The sequence below is a fragment of the Pan paniscus genome, chromosome 2, assembly GCF_029289425.2.
Source record: "Pan paniscus chromosome 2, NHGRI_mPanPan1-v2.0_pri, whole genome shotgun sequence".
Classification (NCBI taxonomy): Eukaryota; Metazoa; Chordata; class Mammalia; order Primates; family Hominidae; genus Pan; species Pan paniscus.
Window position 1 is genome coordinate 94563611 of NC_085926.1, and position 21228 is coordinate 94584838.

The following is a 21228-nucleotide window of genomic DNA, read 5'->3' on the forward strand; positions in this document are numbered from 1 at the left end:
GACCCAGACTGGCAACCTGTGATATGCAAATGCTGACCATTAGAAACTGGGTCCACCCAACATGGCGATTCCCACCCTTGTCCTCTTGGCCTTGCCCCAGCATGTGCCTGACAACATGGCCACGCCCACATATCCCCAAGTGTGTGTAGAACATTATGGCGCCCTGCATTTGCATATTAAAGGACTGTGGGAGGGCCAGTTTTTTCACGGCCAACGTGAATGACATGCCAGGTCAAACCAATCCCCTGAACCATGGAACTTGAAATCAGACACCGCCTCTTCCAGCCATCACGTAAAACTGGCTGGTATCCTCCAAATGCAGAGTCTCCTCTTTCCTCTTTGGAGCCCCCTCCCTCTGTGTCTGTACCGGGAGCTTCTTCCTTTTGTCTTTTTCCTTCTTTCTTGCCTGTTAAACTCTCCGCTCCTTAAAACCACTCCCCGCATGTCCGTGTTGTTTTATCTAATTCAACATGAGACAAGAGCTCTGGTGTTCCTCCACTCATCGGAGGCATATTATTTGTAAATTCACAAAAGTAAATAAAGAATATATGATAAATACTTTTATTAAGTACAGATTATTACAATTACAAAAATGAGGGATTTTTCATCTAACTTGATAGACTAAAGAAATCAAAAGGGAAGCAAATGCCTGTGTTAGACAATTGCTTGCACATTGCTGGTCAAATAGCCTAAAGACTAGAAAGAAAAACAAAAATAGACTGCATATAGCAAAAATAATTCACTTACTTGTAGCTATAGATTTCATTAATTTCTTACTAAGGCTTGTTTTTAATTTGATTGCAGCCTTAGTACCTTGGCACAGTATAATATTGACAAAACAAAAATTAGACATTGTTCTCCATCTACTTTGAATCACCAATCATTCTTAACTATTTTTTAATGTAGAAATTTCCAATTAAAACAATATATTCAAATAGTATGTTTATATTTCTGAACTCATTGATTAGAACTGACAACTGAAGTCAAAATACTGGTACCTAGAGTGGGCACACCAAATAATGAAGTAAGCTTTGATAGTTAAAGCAGCATTTCCCAGACTGTAATGGATGCCTCTCCAATTGCTAATTGCTATGCATATCTTTAAAAATGTTTTCTGGTCACATGCATTTTGGAATCTTGGTTTAAACAATTTAGATAGGCTTAAGGTCCATAGGAACTCTCAAAGCCTTTTACATACTCATGTGCCTTATTAAGCATTGGGTGGAGGGCACATTGACAAGATTATGTTTATTTCCCAAACTTATTTGATAATGGAGACTTTACTTTCATTAACATCTGAATTATGTCTCAACTATGTTTTCATTAACATCTGAATTATGTCTCAACAAAGCTTACTTCTAATTGGGTATGAACATGCATAAACATGCCTAATATTTTAAAAGTTTAAGAAATTATGAAGTAATTGACCTTCATAGCCATTAAGGCATTTCGGCTTTCATTCGATTTAACATTTCAGCTTTCATTCAATCTAATATTTTAAAAGAAAGGGAATACTTATATCATTCAACCAACCTAACATTACTATTTATCTGACTTTTGCTTAACTAAAACTTATAAAGAAATGTGAGAAGGTAAAGAACTTTCTAAAAACTAGAACAACCAAGAAAGGGAGCTCTCTGTTCCTGAGCATTTTTCTAACAGTATTCTTACATTAAGTAACCCCTAGGTACATCCAATGTCTTGTTTGCCATAGGTAACAAGGGATCATAGAGAATTTGATATCCACTTCCTTAATAGGTGTCTAAGTTAGGAAATGATTGGAAGCAATACAACTAGATGATCATCGAATCTTTTCTTAACATGAATGTTTCTGCCAAAATCTACCTCAGTATTTGCACTACATAGTAATGATATGAATCTGACGTGGCTACAGGCTTTGGGATGCTTTTGTATTAGAATTCTAGACATAGATGTTTTACTGTTAGATAAATAAATGTCAAATATGGCTAAATCATTCATTCTGAAATAGCTTAAGAAATGCTTAGACCTTCATACTGTATTCATATTATATTCAGTGTTTTATATGATCTTTGAGAAATACCCTTACATTTCTGGAAAGACAATGGAATTTAAGAAATATACTATACAGACTTTAGGAGCAAATATTTTAATCTATTCTACGTCTGGAAGTATTAATGACTTAAAGGATTAAGTGTGTTACCCTTAAAGATAGTCTCATGGAACTGAAAGCTGCACTTGCTTCCACCACTAAACCAAGGAAAGTTTTTACTGTGGTAATGGTACACTGCAGCTCAATCTTTGCTGAAGTGTTTGCCATAGCTCTTTATTCCCAAATCTACTTAGCTCACTAACCCCACTCTAAAAGAAACAGACATATAGAAATAATATAGGCTTCTTTTGAATCTTATTTAACCTTGTTAACCTTGTTAAACCTTATTTAATCTTGTTAACCACATCATACTCACCCCATTTTGCTTTATTATATTAAAGCTTCAGTAGTATTCCTATCAAAATTTCTATTACATTTCTATTAATTAAACTTTTTACAATTTTTCTTCCAATACAAATAGATTACTTCTGAAGAGTATTACTCTACACAGTGGACTATCCAGAGAGCCCGAGGCATGGTGTTTAAGCAGGGATTTTGAAAGCAAACAGCCTAACTTCTCTACTTACCCACCTCACTGAATTATTGTGAGACTTCAACCCAGTAAAATGCTTAAAATAATGGCATATTGTAAATACTCAATAAATGTTGTTGTTTCATTACTAACAAAGAGGATTAGTTAGGGCTAACTATATCAGACAGTTCACAGTTCTCCAATGATTCACCTTAATTTAATAATATTGTTACTTGATGCCAAAACTCCAGATGGTAACAAAATACTAATTTTACTTTCATGTTATTTTCTAGTAATTTCCATATGCATATATTTAATCCATTCAATGCATGTCTTCTTTCAATATAATGCACATTTTATAAGAGCAGAGACTTTTGATCATTGTTATATCTCCAATATTTCTGACCATTTCTGCATTTATTAAATTGTTGATAAACATTTTATTAAATAACAAATAATAATTTTCTTCAGGACATTTGCCTGTAAAATGGGTGGAAAGGCCAAGAAGAAATTAAGGGAATTCTTGAATATTTAAAAGGAAATGGGCATTCCTAATTTTTCCTTACAAAATTGTATTACAAAATAATAATATTCCAATCACAACCTGATGGCCAGACAGGTAGAGAGATCTAAATATTTTCTAAAATTTAACCAAGATTAATATTGGAAAGTAGAGGTATGTGTCACATTTTTTTGTCTTCTGGTGTAGTGATACTTTTATAGTTTCTACAAGGGGCAAATATTACCTTTACAATAAGAAAAAATGTGCTCTAATAAATTAAAAGACAAAAAAGCATGATTTAACTCTCTAATACAATCTAAAAATTTTTAAATGAAATAATGGATACCATAAAAATGTGTTACTATATTTTTTGTTTGTCAAACATCTGAAATTGAGATGAATTGAGATAATATCTGGTACCTAGGATACTAAGACATTCAATTAGTCCACAATTACAGGTGGAAAAGTCTATGCCCAAACGGCAATGTATCATAGTCTAGCAAAGGGTATTTTCTCCCCAAAGTCATTGATATTATTTCTAGAATATTTGTGGAACAACTTTTGCCAAGGCAGAACATGACTGATTATAACCTACACTTTCTACCCAGGTCCACATTCATTACTTCACAAATGACAAAGTTTTATGAGAGAAAGGAAAAGCAATGTGAGGGAAATGAAAGCAAATGTGCCACAAAGAATATTTCTCTAAAACTTAGTGCGTAAGTGGCCAAATGTGCACAATCACTTCTTTCTACATCAAGAGAATCCTGTGAACTGACACAAACCATGATTATCTAAACCCTTCTTGTATGCAAAGATAAAAGAATCCGAAAATGGGTTTAACTCAAAGAGAGGGATACCAAGGCACTGATCCTAAAATATGCTGCCATTAACCCACCTACATCATGTCTTCCCTTTCTTAAAAAAAGGGAAAATCGGAAATTAGAAGAGACCCAACTCTCCAATCCATTGTCTTTTCTATTTCCCTTAAAGCACTGTAATAATTCCATGTATTTTTGTTTGCTTGTGTATTAACTCTTCTCTCACTAAAATATAAGCACTATGAAGGCAGAATATGAATTAGAATACAGTTCTACTGGATAATTACGTATTGAATAAACTCCTCAAATTAATTAACAATATGAACGTGTGTTTGTAAGTATATGGAATTCCTTATATATACACTTTTACATGTGAGTGTGTGTGTATGTGTGTATAAAAGATGACCCCCATAATTATGATAATGGACTGCATGAGCATTCTGTTTGCATTCTCCTGTACTGATACTGAAGCTGTACTCCCACTAGAACTCTGTAAACTAAAGACTCTACTACTAAACTCAAAATGTCACAGCCATGTGCTGGTTTATATTACTTCATGTAATAGTCCTGGTCATATTATCGCAGGGTGAAGACGAATGTGTATCTTGTATGTGTTCAATGTAAACCTCTCTTTTCTTTCTCTCCATCTCCTCCTGCTTTTGACTTAATCAAAAACAGGAAGGTACCATAAATCTGTGAAGGTTTTTTTCTTCAATCAATCTAGACTCTTTTACTGTAGTGCCTATTATATTGTAATAAAGTAGACTTTTATGCCTTATTTTAAAATGTTGTTAAAATAGTAATTCCCTTATTTTAGATTTCATTCAAATGAATATAATAAACAAAATATTCCCTTTCTTACATTATGCTTACTGTTATAATCTTCTTAACCTTGATTTAAAAAACCATTTCAAGAACTATATATAAACAGTATTGCAATGAATATCATTGTTTATATTATATTTGTTCCACAATAATAAAGGAAAACCTGTTTTAAGAGAGCTTACATAAAAGCAGTAGGAAAACTTCAATGCATTATAAATCATAAGCATAAAAACATCAACTTACACAGTGTCATACATGATCTGCTGCATGACGAAATCTAGTCCAGGAAAGCACTGTGTGGACCAATATACCTCACACCAATAATTATCTCTGGGCATCTAAGTAACTTGGCTATATCAGCTATACAATGAAAATACATCAAGCTGAATGCTTTCTCAGATAAAACAATGATATATTTTAGTATTTAGAAATGTTAACTAATTATAGTTACTTGAATTTCAAAGCTTTAAAAAGTATAATTTCAAATGACTTACTAAGCACTTTAAATTCAATTTATGTCAGTTATTTTTCTACCATTTTGCCAAGACTACTTCTTCAAATGTCTTAAGTTAAAAACTCTAATACTAGACTATTTATAGGCATAGTAAGATTTTTCAGAGATAGCATGTAAAAATCTATACAATTGAATTAGTGATTTAATAATAAAAATAAGAAAAAATGAACTTTTTGAAGAGATGTTTGTTTAAATATTCTAATTGGATTAATAAGCATAGTATGATTATATACAGGCATTTATATAGTAATTTAATACAAATGAAAATTATTTATATTATTATTTAATAGTTCAATGTGTTGACTTTAAAATTCAGGTCAATCTATGTTTTTGATTATCCATTTTCATTCAAAATAGAAAAAATAAATGAGTTTGGCATTTTGGTATGTTTACTAATAGAAAACAATAACGGCAATACGATCAATGAATGATTCAGTTAAATGTAGGATTTGTTATAATTTTTTGAAGATATTAGACACATCAGATTTAAATTCAATCTAAAAGTGTATATAAATCTTAGATGACTTATTATATAGGCATTTTATAATTGCTTTTGAGCAACCTATAACCAAAGGTGTTTGCAGACTAGGCCTTAGATTTACACAGTCCCAGCTGCATTTTCATTCTTTAATAATATTAGTAGAACAAAATATTATTTAGAGTAATATTAAACAGTAATGCCAAACTAAATGCCTTAGCAGAATATAGACTTTTATTTTTTGCAAAAACAAGTAGCATTGAATTCTGGTTTTAGCTCCAACATGTAAAGATATTGGTAGTCATCATTCCCTTCTTACATCAAGTAAAAGGCTGAACAAACAAAATCAGCCACTTAAATTGGACTCATCAGGGAACTGAGGTCACAGTGTAAACCCCAACCCAACACCTTTAGAGATAGACAAATACAGTGAATTACAGCTTATAAGCAACGGCTTATAAGAACCAGAAGCCATCAGAACCATAAATTGGTAGAAACACTTAAACAGTAACTTTGACAAATTGCTAGAGGTATGTGGAAACTTACGTGAGAATGAGAATCCCCTGGGGTTCACATCCTTAGGGAGCCCTCACATTTTAATAATTTTAACATCCAGTAACCCCACTGCATTCTTATAATAAAGAGGCAAAAAAACCCTTTTTTGTTGGGGCAAGGATGAGAAAATGCCCAGAGTATATCAGTCATAACAAAGGCTTTCCCAGTAAGAAGAAAAATTCACCAGAGCCTTAGCTGACATGGAGGAAAGGAAATTAGCCAACTATAGCCACTCTAGAATGTCCTGTATTGCCTAAGGGGAGGGGAAATCAAACTGTGAAACAGTTGTAAGGTCACAGACCCACTAAAATAACGAGTCTTAATCAGAGAATTCTAGACTTCTTCTCCCCCTACACCTTATCACCACAACACGGACCCAGTATAATATCAGTAGATTACAGCTGAAAGAGCCAGAAGGCTCAGACTCCAAGAGAATCTCAAAAAAATTACAAGAGAAATTAAGAAAACAAAAAAGTCACTAGAGGAAACTGAGACCTCTGATACCTAAAACTACAGGAACCGTTAAAACAGCCCAACTTCTAGCATAAAACCTGACACTAAACACCTATTTGCCACAGTTCCTATTACCTGATACATCATAACTGGCTTGCAACAAAACTGCAGAGCACGCTAAAGGCAAGAAAAAAAAATGTGAAGGGGCAAAGCAAAAATCAAAAGTAGATTTATATATGGCAAAGATATTGGCTCTATCAAATCTGACATTTAAAATAAGTATGAGTGGCCGGGCGCAGTGGCTCACGCCTGTAATCCCAGCACTTTGGGAGGCCGAGGTGGGTGGATCACGAGGTCAGGAGATCCAGACCACCCTGGCTAACACAGTGAAACCTCGTCTCTATTTAAAATACAAAAAATTAGCCGGGCGTGGTGGCGGGCAGGTGTAGTCCCAGCTGCTCTGGAGGCTGAGGCAGGAGACTGGCGTGAACCCAGGAGGTGGAGCTTGCAGTGAGCCAAGATTGCGCCACTGCACTCCAGCCTGGGCGACAGAGCCAGACTGCGTCTCAAAAAAAAAAAAAAAAAAAAGTATGATTAAATGCTAAGGACTGTAATGGAAAAATCAGACAACTTGCAAGAACAGATGAGTTACAAAGGCTGAGAAAGGAAAATACTAAGAAAGAATCAAAAGTAAAACTAGAAATAAAAAACATAGTAACAAATGAAGAGTGCTTTTGATGGGTTCACCAGAAAAGTACCACTGAGCTTGAAGATAGATGAATAGAAACTTCCCAAACTGAAATATAAAGGAAAAATATACAAGAACTGTAGAACAATTCCAAAATGTGTAACTACCAAATTATTGGAGTACCAGAAGACAGAAACAATGAAAATGAAAAAATATATATATTTGAAGTAACAGCTTTTCCACCTGTGCTCATCTTGCTCTGCTCATATCCATGGCCCAGGCAGGAGCTGGTTTAATCGACAATGTGTTCTTCCTAAACGTGTACAGAGCCTGAAGTTGTTCTGTGCCTGACTCAGGTTCAGTTCCGCTCTAGACCAAGGCTCGCTACTGAACCGTTTTACAGCCTCTGCAACGGAGTCACCTCACTCTTTGCCCTGGAAGGCCTAAAGAACAGCTTGCAAGCATCTAAGTCTACTCCCTTCTCACACTTAACAATACTCCAGAGAAATTTGGTAACATTACACTCCTTTTTCCTCCCTGCCTACCCATGGTTCAAAGCCAAAAAATTTGGTGCAGACACTCCTTCAGTTGAATTGGGGTAAGAGGTATTGGCAGGGAGACTCAAAATACCGTGTCTTCCAAGAGTCTGAAATGTGAATAGGGTAAAGGTCATCTGCCACGTTCCCCTCAAATTACTTATTACATATGTCTGAAGGCTTCATTTCTTTTCGGTGACATCTTTCTTCTCCCCACAATGTATTAGAATAAAAGGGGTAAGTTTTTCTCCTTGACTTCAGCTTCATACATAAAGTTTAATGGCAGGAAAGCGTGGAAGAGAAAGAGCAGCACAAGCTTACCTATAAAGGTGCCCAAAGTCAGTGGGTTTTTTTTAGTATTATCAATTATCATTAATGCTAATATTATTAATATTGATTATTAATATAATTAAGATTCATTTGGTTCAGATATCTATGTTTATGATTTAAATCTGAGTCTAAGGCCTAATAAATGATCTCATGCCCCTTAGTTCATCTGCTGACCTCATTCTCCCCTATTCCAAGAGTTATTACCCAGGATTACTATTGGGTTGGTGCAAAAGTAATTGTGGTTTTCGCCACTGAATGTAATGGCAAAAACCGCAATTACTTTTGCACCAACCTAATATTCATAGTAAAACACACGCACACACATACCCCACTACAATGTTACATTCTTTCAGAAATAATTGTCAGTTTTTGAATGCATGGAGTAGAGGTGGTTTTCATGTACCTAAATGCCAAAAATAATTCTCACTGATGAATCAAAGCTGCCACAGTGTAAATAATAGCACATGTCATTGTTACCGGGGCAGTGGGATAGGGGGTTGGTCCTTGCACCCAGAGCTCCCAAGATGGTGGTGGGCCACTTCCAGGATGGTGATAAGCCTCATGTTCTCTGACCTGGGGTTCTTGACCTCATGGATTCCAAGGAAGGGAATCTTTGGCCATGTGGTGAGTGTTATAGCTCTATTAGAAGCCGTGGGTCATGGAAGAGAACCGTGGAACCCAGTGACTAGTGTTCAGCTTGATTAGGATGAACCCAGGCACTTAGCCATGCAGGAACAATGGCAAGCCTTTAGCCCAATTGGGAGTGGCAATGGGTGCCTCACTGGATCAGGAGCACAGCGGACACCCTGCCGGATCCAGAGGGATGGAAGTCAGCAGCGGGCCTGCGACGGCAGCAAACAGCAGTGGTGGACAGCGATCAAAAGCTCAGCTCAAACCATAACAAACACAGACCAGAAAAGAGTGCAGTTGCAAGAGTGAAAACAGAGCTCCTATACAAACGGAGGAGACCCAAAGAGGGTAGCCATTGCCGGCTCGAATGCCTGGGTTTATATCCTGATCATTGTCCCTCCCACTGTGCTCTCAGGCGATAGATGATTGGCTATTTCTTTACCTCCTGTTTTTGCCTAATGAGCATTTTTAGTGAGCTCTCTTTACTCCCTGATTGGTCAGGTGTGAGCTAAGGAAATTCAGCTAGTCCTGTCTCTCAGTCCCCCATCTCAACAGGAAACCCCAAGTGCTGTTGGGGAGATTGGCTGATGACCACTCTAACTGCTTCCTGCTGAATTGGGGCATAGTAGGGGTTGTGCAGTTGAGATTTCCTTGGGAGGGGTGCCTTCAATGTCATTAACGTTGGAGCATGGGCTAGCAGGCCAGTCCAGGGATCTGCAGTAGATTTTAGTCATGGGCTGCATCTGGGGCTCCATTTGAGGAACTATTTGTAGCTTTACAGCTTCAATTCTGGAAGAGACAAACTTAACAAGGAGGTTAAATATACAGGATCCAAAGAGTTGTAACAATATTATAGCTGCTAGAGGTCCTAAGAAGGGGAGAATCCAGGGCATCCATTGGCTGAGGAGGCCCCAGGGTCCAGTGTTTTGAAGCTCCTCTGCTCTATGTTGTATTCAATCTTGAATTTCTTTAACTTTCTGGGCGACAATTCCAGATTGATTAACATAATAACAGCATTCTTCCCCTAAAAATAAACAGGTTCCCTCTCTTTCAGCAGTTAGCAAGTCTAAAGCTCTTTGATTTTGAAGGACTATTGCTGCTAGGGAATTAAGTTGATCTTGCAAGGTGACGAGGGAGTTGGCAACCTGTTCCATGTCACCATTTAGTTCTTGAGATAGTTTGTAGTAGGACTGAGTAGAGGTTATGATACCACCAATGCCAGAACCTAGTCCGCCTAGCACTCTTGCTCCGATAACAAAAGGAAGAATGGGTACTCTTTTGTTGTGGGGCTTAGGTATGACATAATTGTATAAATCTTGTTCAGTGTAGATGGTCATAGGGGGCACTAAGAATGAGAGGAAGCACATAGATTCTGAAGAGCCATTCAAACGATAGGCTGAGGTACCACAGACAAAAAGTACTCCTGAGGGCAGGCAGACTATTCGTGTGGGAGGAGTTACCCACCTGATGCATTGGGAGTTGGTTGTGTCTATTGCTAAATTTTACACAGGTGAGGTTTTGAGGTATGGGTTATTTCCAGATTGGAAACAAGAGGTCCTACTAAAACGGAAGTGATGTTTATTTCTGTGCTGAAGTTGTTCCATTGTTCAGGTACAGGGATTGAAATGTATGGCCTGAATTGCAGGGGGAGGCACATCCAACATTAGTAGGGTTTTGGGCCGAGACCTCATGGAGCCCAGTGAGGGTGGTATTAAATAGGCTTACCAGGCGAGTATGGATACCGAGGGTTTCATGTAGTTTTGAGAGATCTAGTCCTTTGTAGGGTCTAGGGGTGCTATGTACCCGGGTCAGTTGGGAGATTACTTCCTTTACGTGTTTTTCTCTTGCCTGATCTTGAACTCCACCCCCATCAGACATACTGGTAGGAGTGAAGTAAGTCCAACAGACAGTGGCTCCAAGTCCTCCAGGACAACAAGGATTAATCATTTTCCATGAACAATATTTAGTATTTGCATGCATGCAAAGAGTGGCAGCGTTATAGCAGTTGTGGGGCATATGGGTGTGGGCAGTGAAGGTGTGATTTCCCTTAGATAAACTCCTATATGATGGGGAATCAATATTTCCAGGAAGCTGCATTCTCCAAGAAACTTGTGGTAAGGGGAGCTACTGGTCGTACAGCAGCATGGAGTGAGTGAAGTGAGAGTGAAAGTGGGTAAGAGAATGGTAAAGAGAAAAATATGATAAGGGAGGGCTATGGGGATTTACGATTTTAGTTACTTTCCTCACGGTTGTCTGACACAAGTCTCCTTTAGCAGTAAGTATGCCATTCACGTCGTGAGATGTCCACACAGTCAGATCTCTTCCCTGTAATATTTTAACTGCTTCAGATACTAAGACTGCTACTGCCACCACTACCCATAAACAATGAGGCCAACCCTTTGCCGCTACATCAATTTCCTTACTCAGGTATGCCATGGGTTGCAAGCTCGTCCCTTGGACCTGTGTAAGGACTCTTAGAGCTATTCCTGTTCTTTTCTGTGACATATAAAGAAAACTCTTGCCCTGTTGGCAAGTTTAACACTGGGGCTTAGGTTAGGGCCTTCTTTAGGGCCCGGAAATCTGCTTCTGCTTCAGATGTCCATCTTACTAAGTGGGTATTGGCTTTCTGAGTTTCCTTAATTAGTGTATATAATAGGCTGGCTATTTCACTGTACCTAGGAATCCATATTCATCAGAAACTTGTTATGCCAAGGAACCCTCTTAGTTGCTTTAGGGTTTAGGGTTGAGGATAAGCCAGTATAGGCTGGATACATTCCTCAATGAGGTCCCTAGTGCCTTTGGATAATTTTAGCCCTAAGTATTTAACCTGCTGTGAGCAGAGCTCAGCCTTTGGTTTAGAAACCTTGTAGCCATGGGTAGCGAGGAAATTCAAGAGTGCTTGGGTGGCTTGAGGCACAAGGTTTCTGAATGGGTGGCTAAAAGTAAATCATCCACATACTGAAGGACAAGAGTATCCAGGTATGAGAACTGGCTCAAGTCTTGGGCTAATGCCTGGCCAAATAGATGGGGGCTATCCCTGAACCCTTGGGGTAAAATAGTCCAGGTGATTTGAGATGTTTCAACTCACCTGGGTTCCAAGGATCTTCAAAGGCAAACAAGAATTGATAGTCAGGGTGTACAGGGATGCAGAAAAAGCATCCTTAAGGTCCAGGACTGTAAACCACTCTGCTTCCTCTGGTATTTGGAAAAGCAGGCTATAAGGGTTAGGTAGAGCTGGGTATAGAGGGACAATGGCCTCATTGATAATCCTGAGATCTTGCACCAATCTCCACTGTCTGTTGGGTTTCTGTACTCCTAATATTGGAGTATTGCAGGGGCTATTGCATGGTTTTACTAGGCCTTGGGCTTTTAGGTCCTTAACAATATTTTGGAGTCCTTGTTGGGCCTCAGGGCTAAGGGAGTACTGCCTTTGGTAGGGAAAGAAGGTGGAATCCTTTAGTTTAACTTGAACAGGGCAAGCATTCTTTGCTCATCCATATTGTCCTTCTGTTGCCCAGACTTCAGGATTAATTCCTTCCTCAAGCAGGGGACAACAAACGGGTGTTCCTTCTCCTGTGTTCACGTGTATAATGGCCCCTGCTTTTACTAGAATGTCTCTCCCTAACAAGGGAGTGGGGCTTTCAGGCATAATTAGAAAAGCATGTGAAAAGAGTAAAGTTCCCCAGTCACAACTTAGTGGCTGGGAGAAGTATCTAGTGACTGGCTGTCCTAGGACCCCTCAGATAGTGACAGATCTGGAGGACAGTTGTCCAGGACAGGAGAGTAAGACTGAGAAGGCTGCACCAGTGTCCCGGAGACAATTAACCTCCTGGCCCTCAATGGTCAAGCATACATGAGGATCTGTGAGGGTGTTGGCATGGGCTGGTGCTTGCCCCAGGCACCCTCAGTCCTGCTGCTGGATCATCTGATTAGTGGCTTCTGACTCAGAGGACCTTCATCCTCTAGGGAAGTGGGTCTTCCAGTGATTCCCTTGACATAAGGGGCATGGATGAGGGGGCAACTTATTTCTACTTGGACAATCTTTTTTAAAGTGTCCTTGTAGACCACACTGGAAGCAAGCCCTATTAGGCGTTCAACTTGCCCAGCTTTTCCCTTTTCCAGAGCCTCCGAAGTCTGCTTCCCTGAGGGCCATGATTAAAGTGGTGGCTTTTTTTTAAATCCTGTTTGTCTCATTCCACCTGCTCCTCTTGAGCTCTATTATAAAAAACCAAGGTTGCCAAATTCAATAGGGTTTCTAAGTTTTGCTCCAGGCCTAAGGCGGACTTTTGAAGTTTTTTTCTAATGTCTGCAGCTGACTGAGTGATAAACTTATCCTTTAAGATTAGTTGGCCTTCAGTAGAGTCAGGTGACAGGGAGGTATGTTTCCTCAATGCCTCCCTTAGTCTCTCCAGAAAGGCAGTAAGATTTTCTTCCTTTCCCTGTGTTATGCTGGACATCATTGAATAATTCATAGGCTTCTTCCTAGTTTTCCTTAGTCCTTCTAGCATGCAAGTTAGCAAATGTCTGCAGCACCTATCTCCATGTTCTGATTCTGTGTCCCAGTGAGGGTCTACACTGGGAACTGCCTGCTGGCCTTTGAGGAATCATTCTTTCCTCTGTTGTCATCCTATCGTTGACCTGACTGAGATACCAGAGATCACCAAACTCTTGGGCTGCGGTTATGGCGGCACTTCTTATTTGGTGTTAGTGTCTGATTTACCAGTAACATTATATCTCTCCATGTCAGATCAAAGGATTATCCTAACCCTTGTAAAATATCAATATAGCCATCAGGTTTATCTGAGAATTTACCTAGGTCTATTTTAATTTGCTTTAAGTCTGAGAGAGAAAAAGGTGCATGCACTCTGGCTGGGCCAAATTCTCCTCCTCCCACTGCTTGGAGGGGGCATAATCGGGGAAAATTGGCATTCTTTGTTTCACTGTTTATGCCTTTGTCTATCTCCTTTTGGACCGTTTGGGTTGAAAGGGGGGGTCCTTATTAGTGGGGGAAGGATTGGGGAGACACCAGGGTAGGGAGGTATACTCTGAGGGCTTCCTGTAGGGCACAAATCACACCTTTTACATAATTCAGAGTTGTCTCTTAATGAAAAGAAAGTTTGTACATATGGCACTTCACTCCATTTGCCTTCTTTTACAAAAGAGGTCTAGCTGTAAGATGGTGTTATAATTTATACTTCCCTCAGGAGTCCAGGTTTCTCCCCCTCGAAGAGAATATCATGGCCAGGCGGTACTGCAGAAGTATATGAGTCATTTTTTTCTTAGCGTCTGAGGGTCAAATTGGTCCCAATTCTCCAGAATACATCTTAGGGGCACTTTTGCCTTGGGGGGAATATTTCTCATCTGAAAAAAGAACATAGGGATGCCAGCACCCCCAGTCATTTTCCGATGAGCATTAGTCATACAGCGTCCTCTATGGCCCTAATGCTTATTCCTTTCCAGGGTGTGTAAACACCCATGGACCTCTGCTTATCAGATTAGTTATGCTCACCAATGTAGCAGTCCTGCACCTCTTTTCCCACCTTTCTTTACCACAAAGAAAGGGGTCTGGGCTGCTGGATTCTAGTGGTCCTTTACCAGCATGCCCAATATTGCCTTTGTGCTCAGGGGTGAGTCCTAGAGCTGGGCTGGGTTCCTGAGTATTTCATAACAACCCCAGCTGCCCCATCAAGATGCATTCCCATAAACAACAGTTCTTATGCAAATTCATTTCAGAGAGGCTGTAGGTAACCTTTTGAGTCAGGATTGAGATAGTCTTTTTTGATTCTGTAGGTATTTTAGGCTTGGCTGAGTGCAAACAGCTCGCTCCTTTGAGGAGACCAATTAGGCAATTTTTCTAACTTTGCTTCCGCAAGAGTCTCCCTATCAATTACTGAATACCCATTGTGGTTTTTTCCTCAATCACCTAGGAGGAACATCTATCTCCTGTCCTGAAGGGAGTTCCTCCTAGGTCTGGTTGGGGCTTTGTATGGTAATTAAGATTTAAGTTCCCTGTAAGGAAATCTGCTGGGTTAAGAGAATTATCAGTGGTTAGCGTTAAATTACCTTTTTCTAACAGAATAGTCCCATACTTTAAGATTTTTGAGTCTGTAAGCTACCTTTTTGCTTTTTTGACTTAGAATAATTCTGAACTGTTGAGGTGTGCTCACAATGAGGTTTCCTCTAAAAGTTACTTTTCTACTTTCTTCTTTTACCAAAGCAGTTGCTGCTACAGATTGAATGCATTTGGGACATCCGTGGGTTACTGGGTTAAGGATTTTTGATAGGAAGGCTACAGGTTGTCAGTGGTCTCGGTGTTTTCAGGCTACGCCCTTGTTTACACTGACAACAAGGTAGTATTGGAGTGTTATAGGGTCATGCAGAAGATCTTCTATTATCAATTATCAATTACAGGTTTTAAATTTACCCTGGCTTTTAAAGGAATAGGGCACACTCTTTTGTTTTGTTTTGTTTTTTTTCTATTTCTTTCTCTTTCTTTTTCTCCTTGACTCCCTCTTTGTCTCTCTCTCTCTCCTCCATCTCTCTCTCTCTCCCCTCCATCTCTCTCTCTCCCCTCCATCTCTCTCTCTCCCCTCCATCTCTCTCTCTCCTCCATCTCTCTCTCTCTCCTCCATCTCTCTGTCCTCCATCTCTCTGTCCTCCATCTCTCTCCTCCATCTCTCTCTCTCTCCTCCATTCTCTCTCTCCTCCATCTCTCTCTCTCTCCTCTGTCTCTCTCCTCCATCTCTCTCTCTCTCTGTCTCCTCCATCTCTCTCTCTCTTCTACCTCTCTCTGTCACCTCCATCTCTCTCTCTCTCCTCCATCTCTCTCTCTCTCCTCCATCTCTCTCTCTCTCCTCCATCTCTCTCTCTCCTCCATCTCTCTCTCTCCTCCATCTCTCTCTCCTCCATCTCTCTTCCGTCTCTCTCCCATCTCTCTCTCTCTCCTCCATCTCTCTCTCCTCCATCTCTCTATCTCTCTCTTCCATCTCTCTCTCTCCTCTGTCTCTCTGTCTCTGTCCTCCATCTCTCTCCTCCCTCTCTCTTTCTCTCCTCTGTCTCTCTCTCTCTCTCCTCTTTCTCTTAGCCATTACAAACTTGGGGCCCTGGCAAGGTGGTGGGGAATGGGTCCCACATAACTGCCCATGTCGAGAGCTGTATACCTAAATCAGGAGGGACACCAGGGATAAGACTCTCTGGGTTTATAGCCTAGATGCCTAAGGATTCAGCATAGAGCTTCCTTAGATCCCCTTGGAGATACAACTTGCTGGAGGAAATGAAAGTCTGAACCATTAGTACCTAGGAGGCAGGGATCACAGAAGTAGATTCAGAAGTAAGGAGAATTTTGGGGCTACACTTTCAAGAAAGTCGTGATCGGACCCAGGAGGTATGGGTCAGAAGGAAAGGTAGGGGTGCACGCATGGGCGACTGTTGAGTAGAGACTTCTGGCTGCTCCATGATCTCAACCGGCTAATGCCGGGAGTTCAGGACAACAGCTTTCTGCCTCTAGTCAGCCCTCAGCTTCCCCAAGAAAATTGAAAGTGGAAGCTGGCTTCAGGCAGACCAACATCCCCAACCCAGAAGGGTTGGGGGTTGTTAGAAAGCCCTTCCACAGATAGCCACACACCTGAGTCTTAAGTCTGGCAGCCATGCTAATTGTTTATAATGGGCCAACAGGTGCCCAGTATTTTCCTCCAATTCCAAGGAAGGTTAGGACAGAATAGCAAGCAAAAGTGGTCCAACATTACTCACTGCTTTGGAGGTCGCTTCATGGTTGCCAAAATGTTACCAGCAGCGGGGGGGCGGGGGGGGGCGTCCTTGCTCCCAGAGGTCCCAAGATGGTGGCGGGCTGCTTCCAAGATGGCTGCAAGCCTAGTGTTCTCTGACCTGGGGTTTTTGGCTTCATGGATTCCAAGGAATGGAATCTTGGCCATGCAGTGAGTGTTATAGCTCTATTAGAAGCTGTGGGTCACAGAAGAGAACCGAGGAACCCAGTGACTAGTGTTCAGCTCGATTAGGACAAACCTGGGCACTTAGCCATGCAGGAACAATGGCAAGCCTTTAGCCCTATAGGGAGTGGCAATGGGCGCCTCACTGGATCAGGAGCACAGCGGACACCCTGCCAGATCCGGAGGGATGGAAGTCAGCAGCGGGTCTGCAATGGTGGCAAACAGCAGTGGTAGACAGCAATTGAAAGCTCAGCTCAAACCATTACAAGCACAGACCAGAAGAGAGCGCAGTTGCAAGGTTTAATAGAGTGAAAACAGAGCTCCCACACAAAGGGAGGGGACCCAAAGAGGGTAGCCGTTGCTGGCTCGAATGTCTGGTTTTATATCCCGATCATTGTCCCACTGTGTTCTCAGGCAATAGATGATTGGCTATTTCTTTACCTCCTGTTTTTGCCTAATTAGCATTTTAGTGAGCTCTCTTTACTCCCTGATTGGTCAGGTGTGAGCTAAGTTGCAAGCCCCGTGTTTAAAGGTGGATGCGGTCACCTTCCCAGCTAGGCTTTGGGATTCTTAGTCGGCCTAGGAAATCCAGCTAGTCCCGTCTCTCATCATGGTTAAAGCAATCAGTAGAGGAAATATCAAAATTTGCAAAAACTATTTTTTCTCAAAAATTGCCAATTAGCTGGTAATGAACTCCACTCCTGGTTATATCATTAACAGAAATTAAAAGAACGTTATTTTCTTTACTTCATTCATTTCCTCCTACCATTGAGAGGCTCCAGAATATATTTCATGACTGAAATTATGGGAAATAACAGTTAAAGTAGCTTATGTTATCTATTTGTCCCAGTGAATTCCACAAACTTGCCATTTCATTCTCCTTCATAAGGAATGGCTTTAGTCAAGAGGAGTTTTCAAAATGTGGCCTTTCAGAAGTGATTCAGTGGGTGTCATAGGACATTTTGAGCCTCCTCAATCTGAAAACAGCCCTCTCTTTTCCTTTTCAACCCAAACCAGTATAATTTTACCTGTTTTTAAATGTGATCTTCTCCCTAGAAAGAGAAAAAAAGTTTGAAAGCTTCTGGTATAGAAGAGTAGGTCCTGGAAAAAGCCAGGAGTGCTGGCATTTAGTAACAGTTTTGTCATTACATTCAGAGGAATTTCTCAGCAAGTCCTACTGGGTGTTTCAGATCATGCTGGATAACATACTCTCAAAAGTCACTAGCAGACATCACTTTTAGTATTTTCAGTATTCTGCTGAAATCCATTTCTTATTAACCTCATTAGAATAATGTAGTTATAGCATCTACTTGTAACTGAATTAAAATTCTGCTTTGAATAAATCAGAAGACACTACAATGGAAAGGACAAGACATATCCCCAATTGATATTTATGTATTCTCAAGTGTCTAATAGTGTTTTTAATGGAGTTTAGTTAAAGATTTAATACATTTTCATCTAGTGAGGGAAACAATACACACATATAATCCTAATATGTAAATGTTTTAACATCAAACTGAAACTCAGAGAGAGTTGTAAATTAATGCAGCATAAACTAATAGCAGGTTATCTGTTTTTCCCTCTTTTTCCAATTAAAAAATAAACCTTTTCCTTTTTACCTTATATGAAAAAAAAATATGTCCTAGTCATTGTTCTTAAACAAATGCTCATAAGCTCTGTTGGTATTAACATCCAATTTTTAGTCTTGAGAGCTAACTTTGGTAGTTTTTTGCTCATTTAACACGTATTTTGCATCTTCAAATTGCCAGACCTGGGTGTAAGATTCTGAGGTCCAAAGGTAAATAAATTAAACCTTCCTACATTTGTAAGGTTAAAAGTTTGATAGAGGAAGCAGAAATCTACAAAACTAATTACTGTGAACACTAAGTGTACATAGTGTGGTTGTGAAGAGTAAGTAAGGGAACAAATGCAGTAGCACAGTGCCTTGCCACAGGAATCACTAGGCACCAGATCTTTTTAAAAGCACCTATTGCTTTATTCCTAACAATTCCCCATTCACCATTCATGCTGTGGTAAATATTGTCCTAGGGAAAACTTGGTGTAGTTGACCAAGCAAAGACATCACATTATTGGACTGCAAAGTAAACTAATAAAATCACAACCTGATATCAGACAGACAGGTTTGGAAGAATGCTTACTGTACCAGTGTATCTCACCTGAGAGAATGTTTCTTACATCAAGATTGAGGAGGCAAAGAATTTAGAGGGCAAGGAAAGTGTCAGTGGTCAATCAAAGTCTTTAGAAACCTGAGATTAAAGGGAATGAGTGCCTGCTTCACCTCTGGACGTTTGGGAAGCAGCAGTTTCACTGTGGTCCCAGTGTTATTATCACAGGAAGCAGTAAAGCAAAGTGCCTCCTGGAAAAGCTGTTTGAAAAGCTGAGGACAGGAGGAGGAGGGGTTGTCCCACTGAATACCCTGGGGGCACAGAGTAGTTTAAGAGAACAATCAAACTTCCCCAGTTTTTGGAGGAAAGTATAGGAAGTAAGTTAAAAGGAAGAAAGTGCTTATAGCATAGAGGCATCTCACAATTATGGCAAGGGAAACAACCAAGTCCATCTGGGCCGTATACCCAGAGGCTGGTAGTGAACAGAAGTATCTCAATGCATGCTAACTGGAGTTGTATGAATGGCTAATAATTAAACTTCTTGCCAGCATAATGCCATAAAGCTATCTTAGACCAACAGACCTTAAAAACCTATCTGGGTGTAGGAACTAAAGGAAAATACACTAAGGTGACAAAATATAAATCTGAAATGACCAGGTTTACCCAGAATTGACTAAAATTAGGTAGTTTCCCTAAAAACACTAAGTCACTATTTTACATGCCTGATATTTTTGGCCTGTGATTTTGAATCTAGGACACCAAGTTATAGTTATTATTCTTCTTATTAATTAATTGTCATGTCAGAAGTCCAATAAAGCTTGTTTTTAAAGCAGAAGCAGAAATTTTTACAAGGAAGCTATTTAGATACAACAACATGGCTATTAAGAAAGCAATCTAACATCATATTTAGCACTGTGATTAAGTAACAAAGCACTGATTGGTCCCTGCAATAATATACAGGCATAGGTTGTGTCAGGATTAAAAAATTATATTTTCAATCATGTTATAGCAAAGGTAAGATGACTTACACCAAACTATAGCAACAGCTTCTTATAACATAAAATTAATTAACTTGAAAAGATCTGTGATTAGAGTTGATACATTTAAATTATTTTGTTTCCCTTTATGTAAATCTTGCAACTGGAAAAATATTTTTAATTAAAAAAAACCTAAGAAAATACATAAACTGCTAAAATAAGTAAGCCCCATATTTAATTATCTCATTTGCCTTTGGCAATTATGCTAACTATAAGTACAGGTTGAGTATTTCTTATATAAAATATTTGAGATCAGATTCTAGATTTTGGATTTTTTTCAGATTTTGAAATATTTGCATATATAGTCCATAATGTGATATCTTGGGGATGAAATCCAAGTCCAAAAACAAAACCCTTTTATTTATCATATATACTTTAGATAAAATACATCACCTGAAGGTAATTTTATACAATATTTCAAATAATTTTGTTCCTGAAACAAACTTTTGACTGCATTTTGACTGTGACAGTCACATAAGGTCAGGTATGAATTTTTCCACTTGTGATGTCATATCAATGTTCAAAAAGTTTCAGACTTGAAGAGGCTGAATTTCAGATTTTCTGATTTAGAGATGCTCACCTGTACTACATTCAAATTCTATGTTAATGATTTGTGAGTTACACAAATTTATCATCAGTTAAAAATTTGGAAGCAGAAGTGTATGATAAGGAATGTATAATACCTGCAATACATTTCAAGGGTTGACTCTGCTCAGACTTGAACTCAATCTACTAAATATTAATGAAAAATAGTATGTTGCTTCAATGACTGAATAACTAGTAACACATCAAATTACATCACAAAAATTATGTACTAGTTGCCGCATAGCAATTAGACAATGGGAAAAACTAATTTATTTCCAATTATTAATTTTTTCTAATAATAAATTATACTTAACAATGTATGTCTGTAACCAGCTGACGGTTTGTTAACTTTCTCCAAAAATTTTTGTGGGTACATAGTGGGAGTATATATTTATGGGGTACCTGAGATGTTGTGATATAGGTATACAATGTGAAATAAGCACATCATGGAGAATGGGGTATCCATCCACTCAGGCATTTATATTTTGAGTTATAAACAATCCAATTTATCTTTAAGTTATTTTAAAATGTACAATTAAGTTATGATTGACTATAGTCACCCTATTGTGCTATCAAATAGCAGATCTTATTCATTCTTT

The 21228-nt window shown here is 39.2% G+C and overlaps 1 pseudogene; it reads right to left on the reverse strand.

Moving 5' to 3' along the window:
* Positions 1-9531: 9531 nt before the first annotated feature.
* The window catches only part of LOC129397514 (syncytin-1-like), a 36519-nt pseudogene continuing 24822 nt past the window's right edge, over positions 9532-21228 (reverse strand).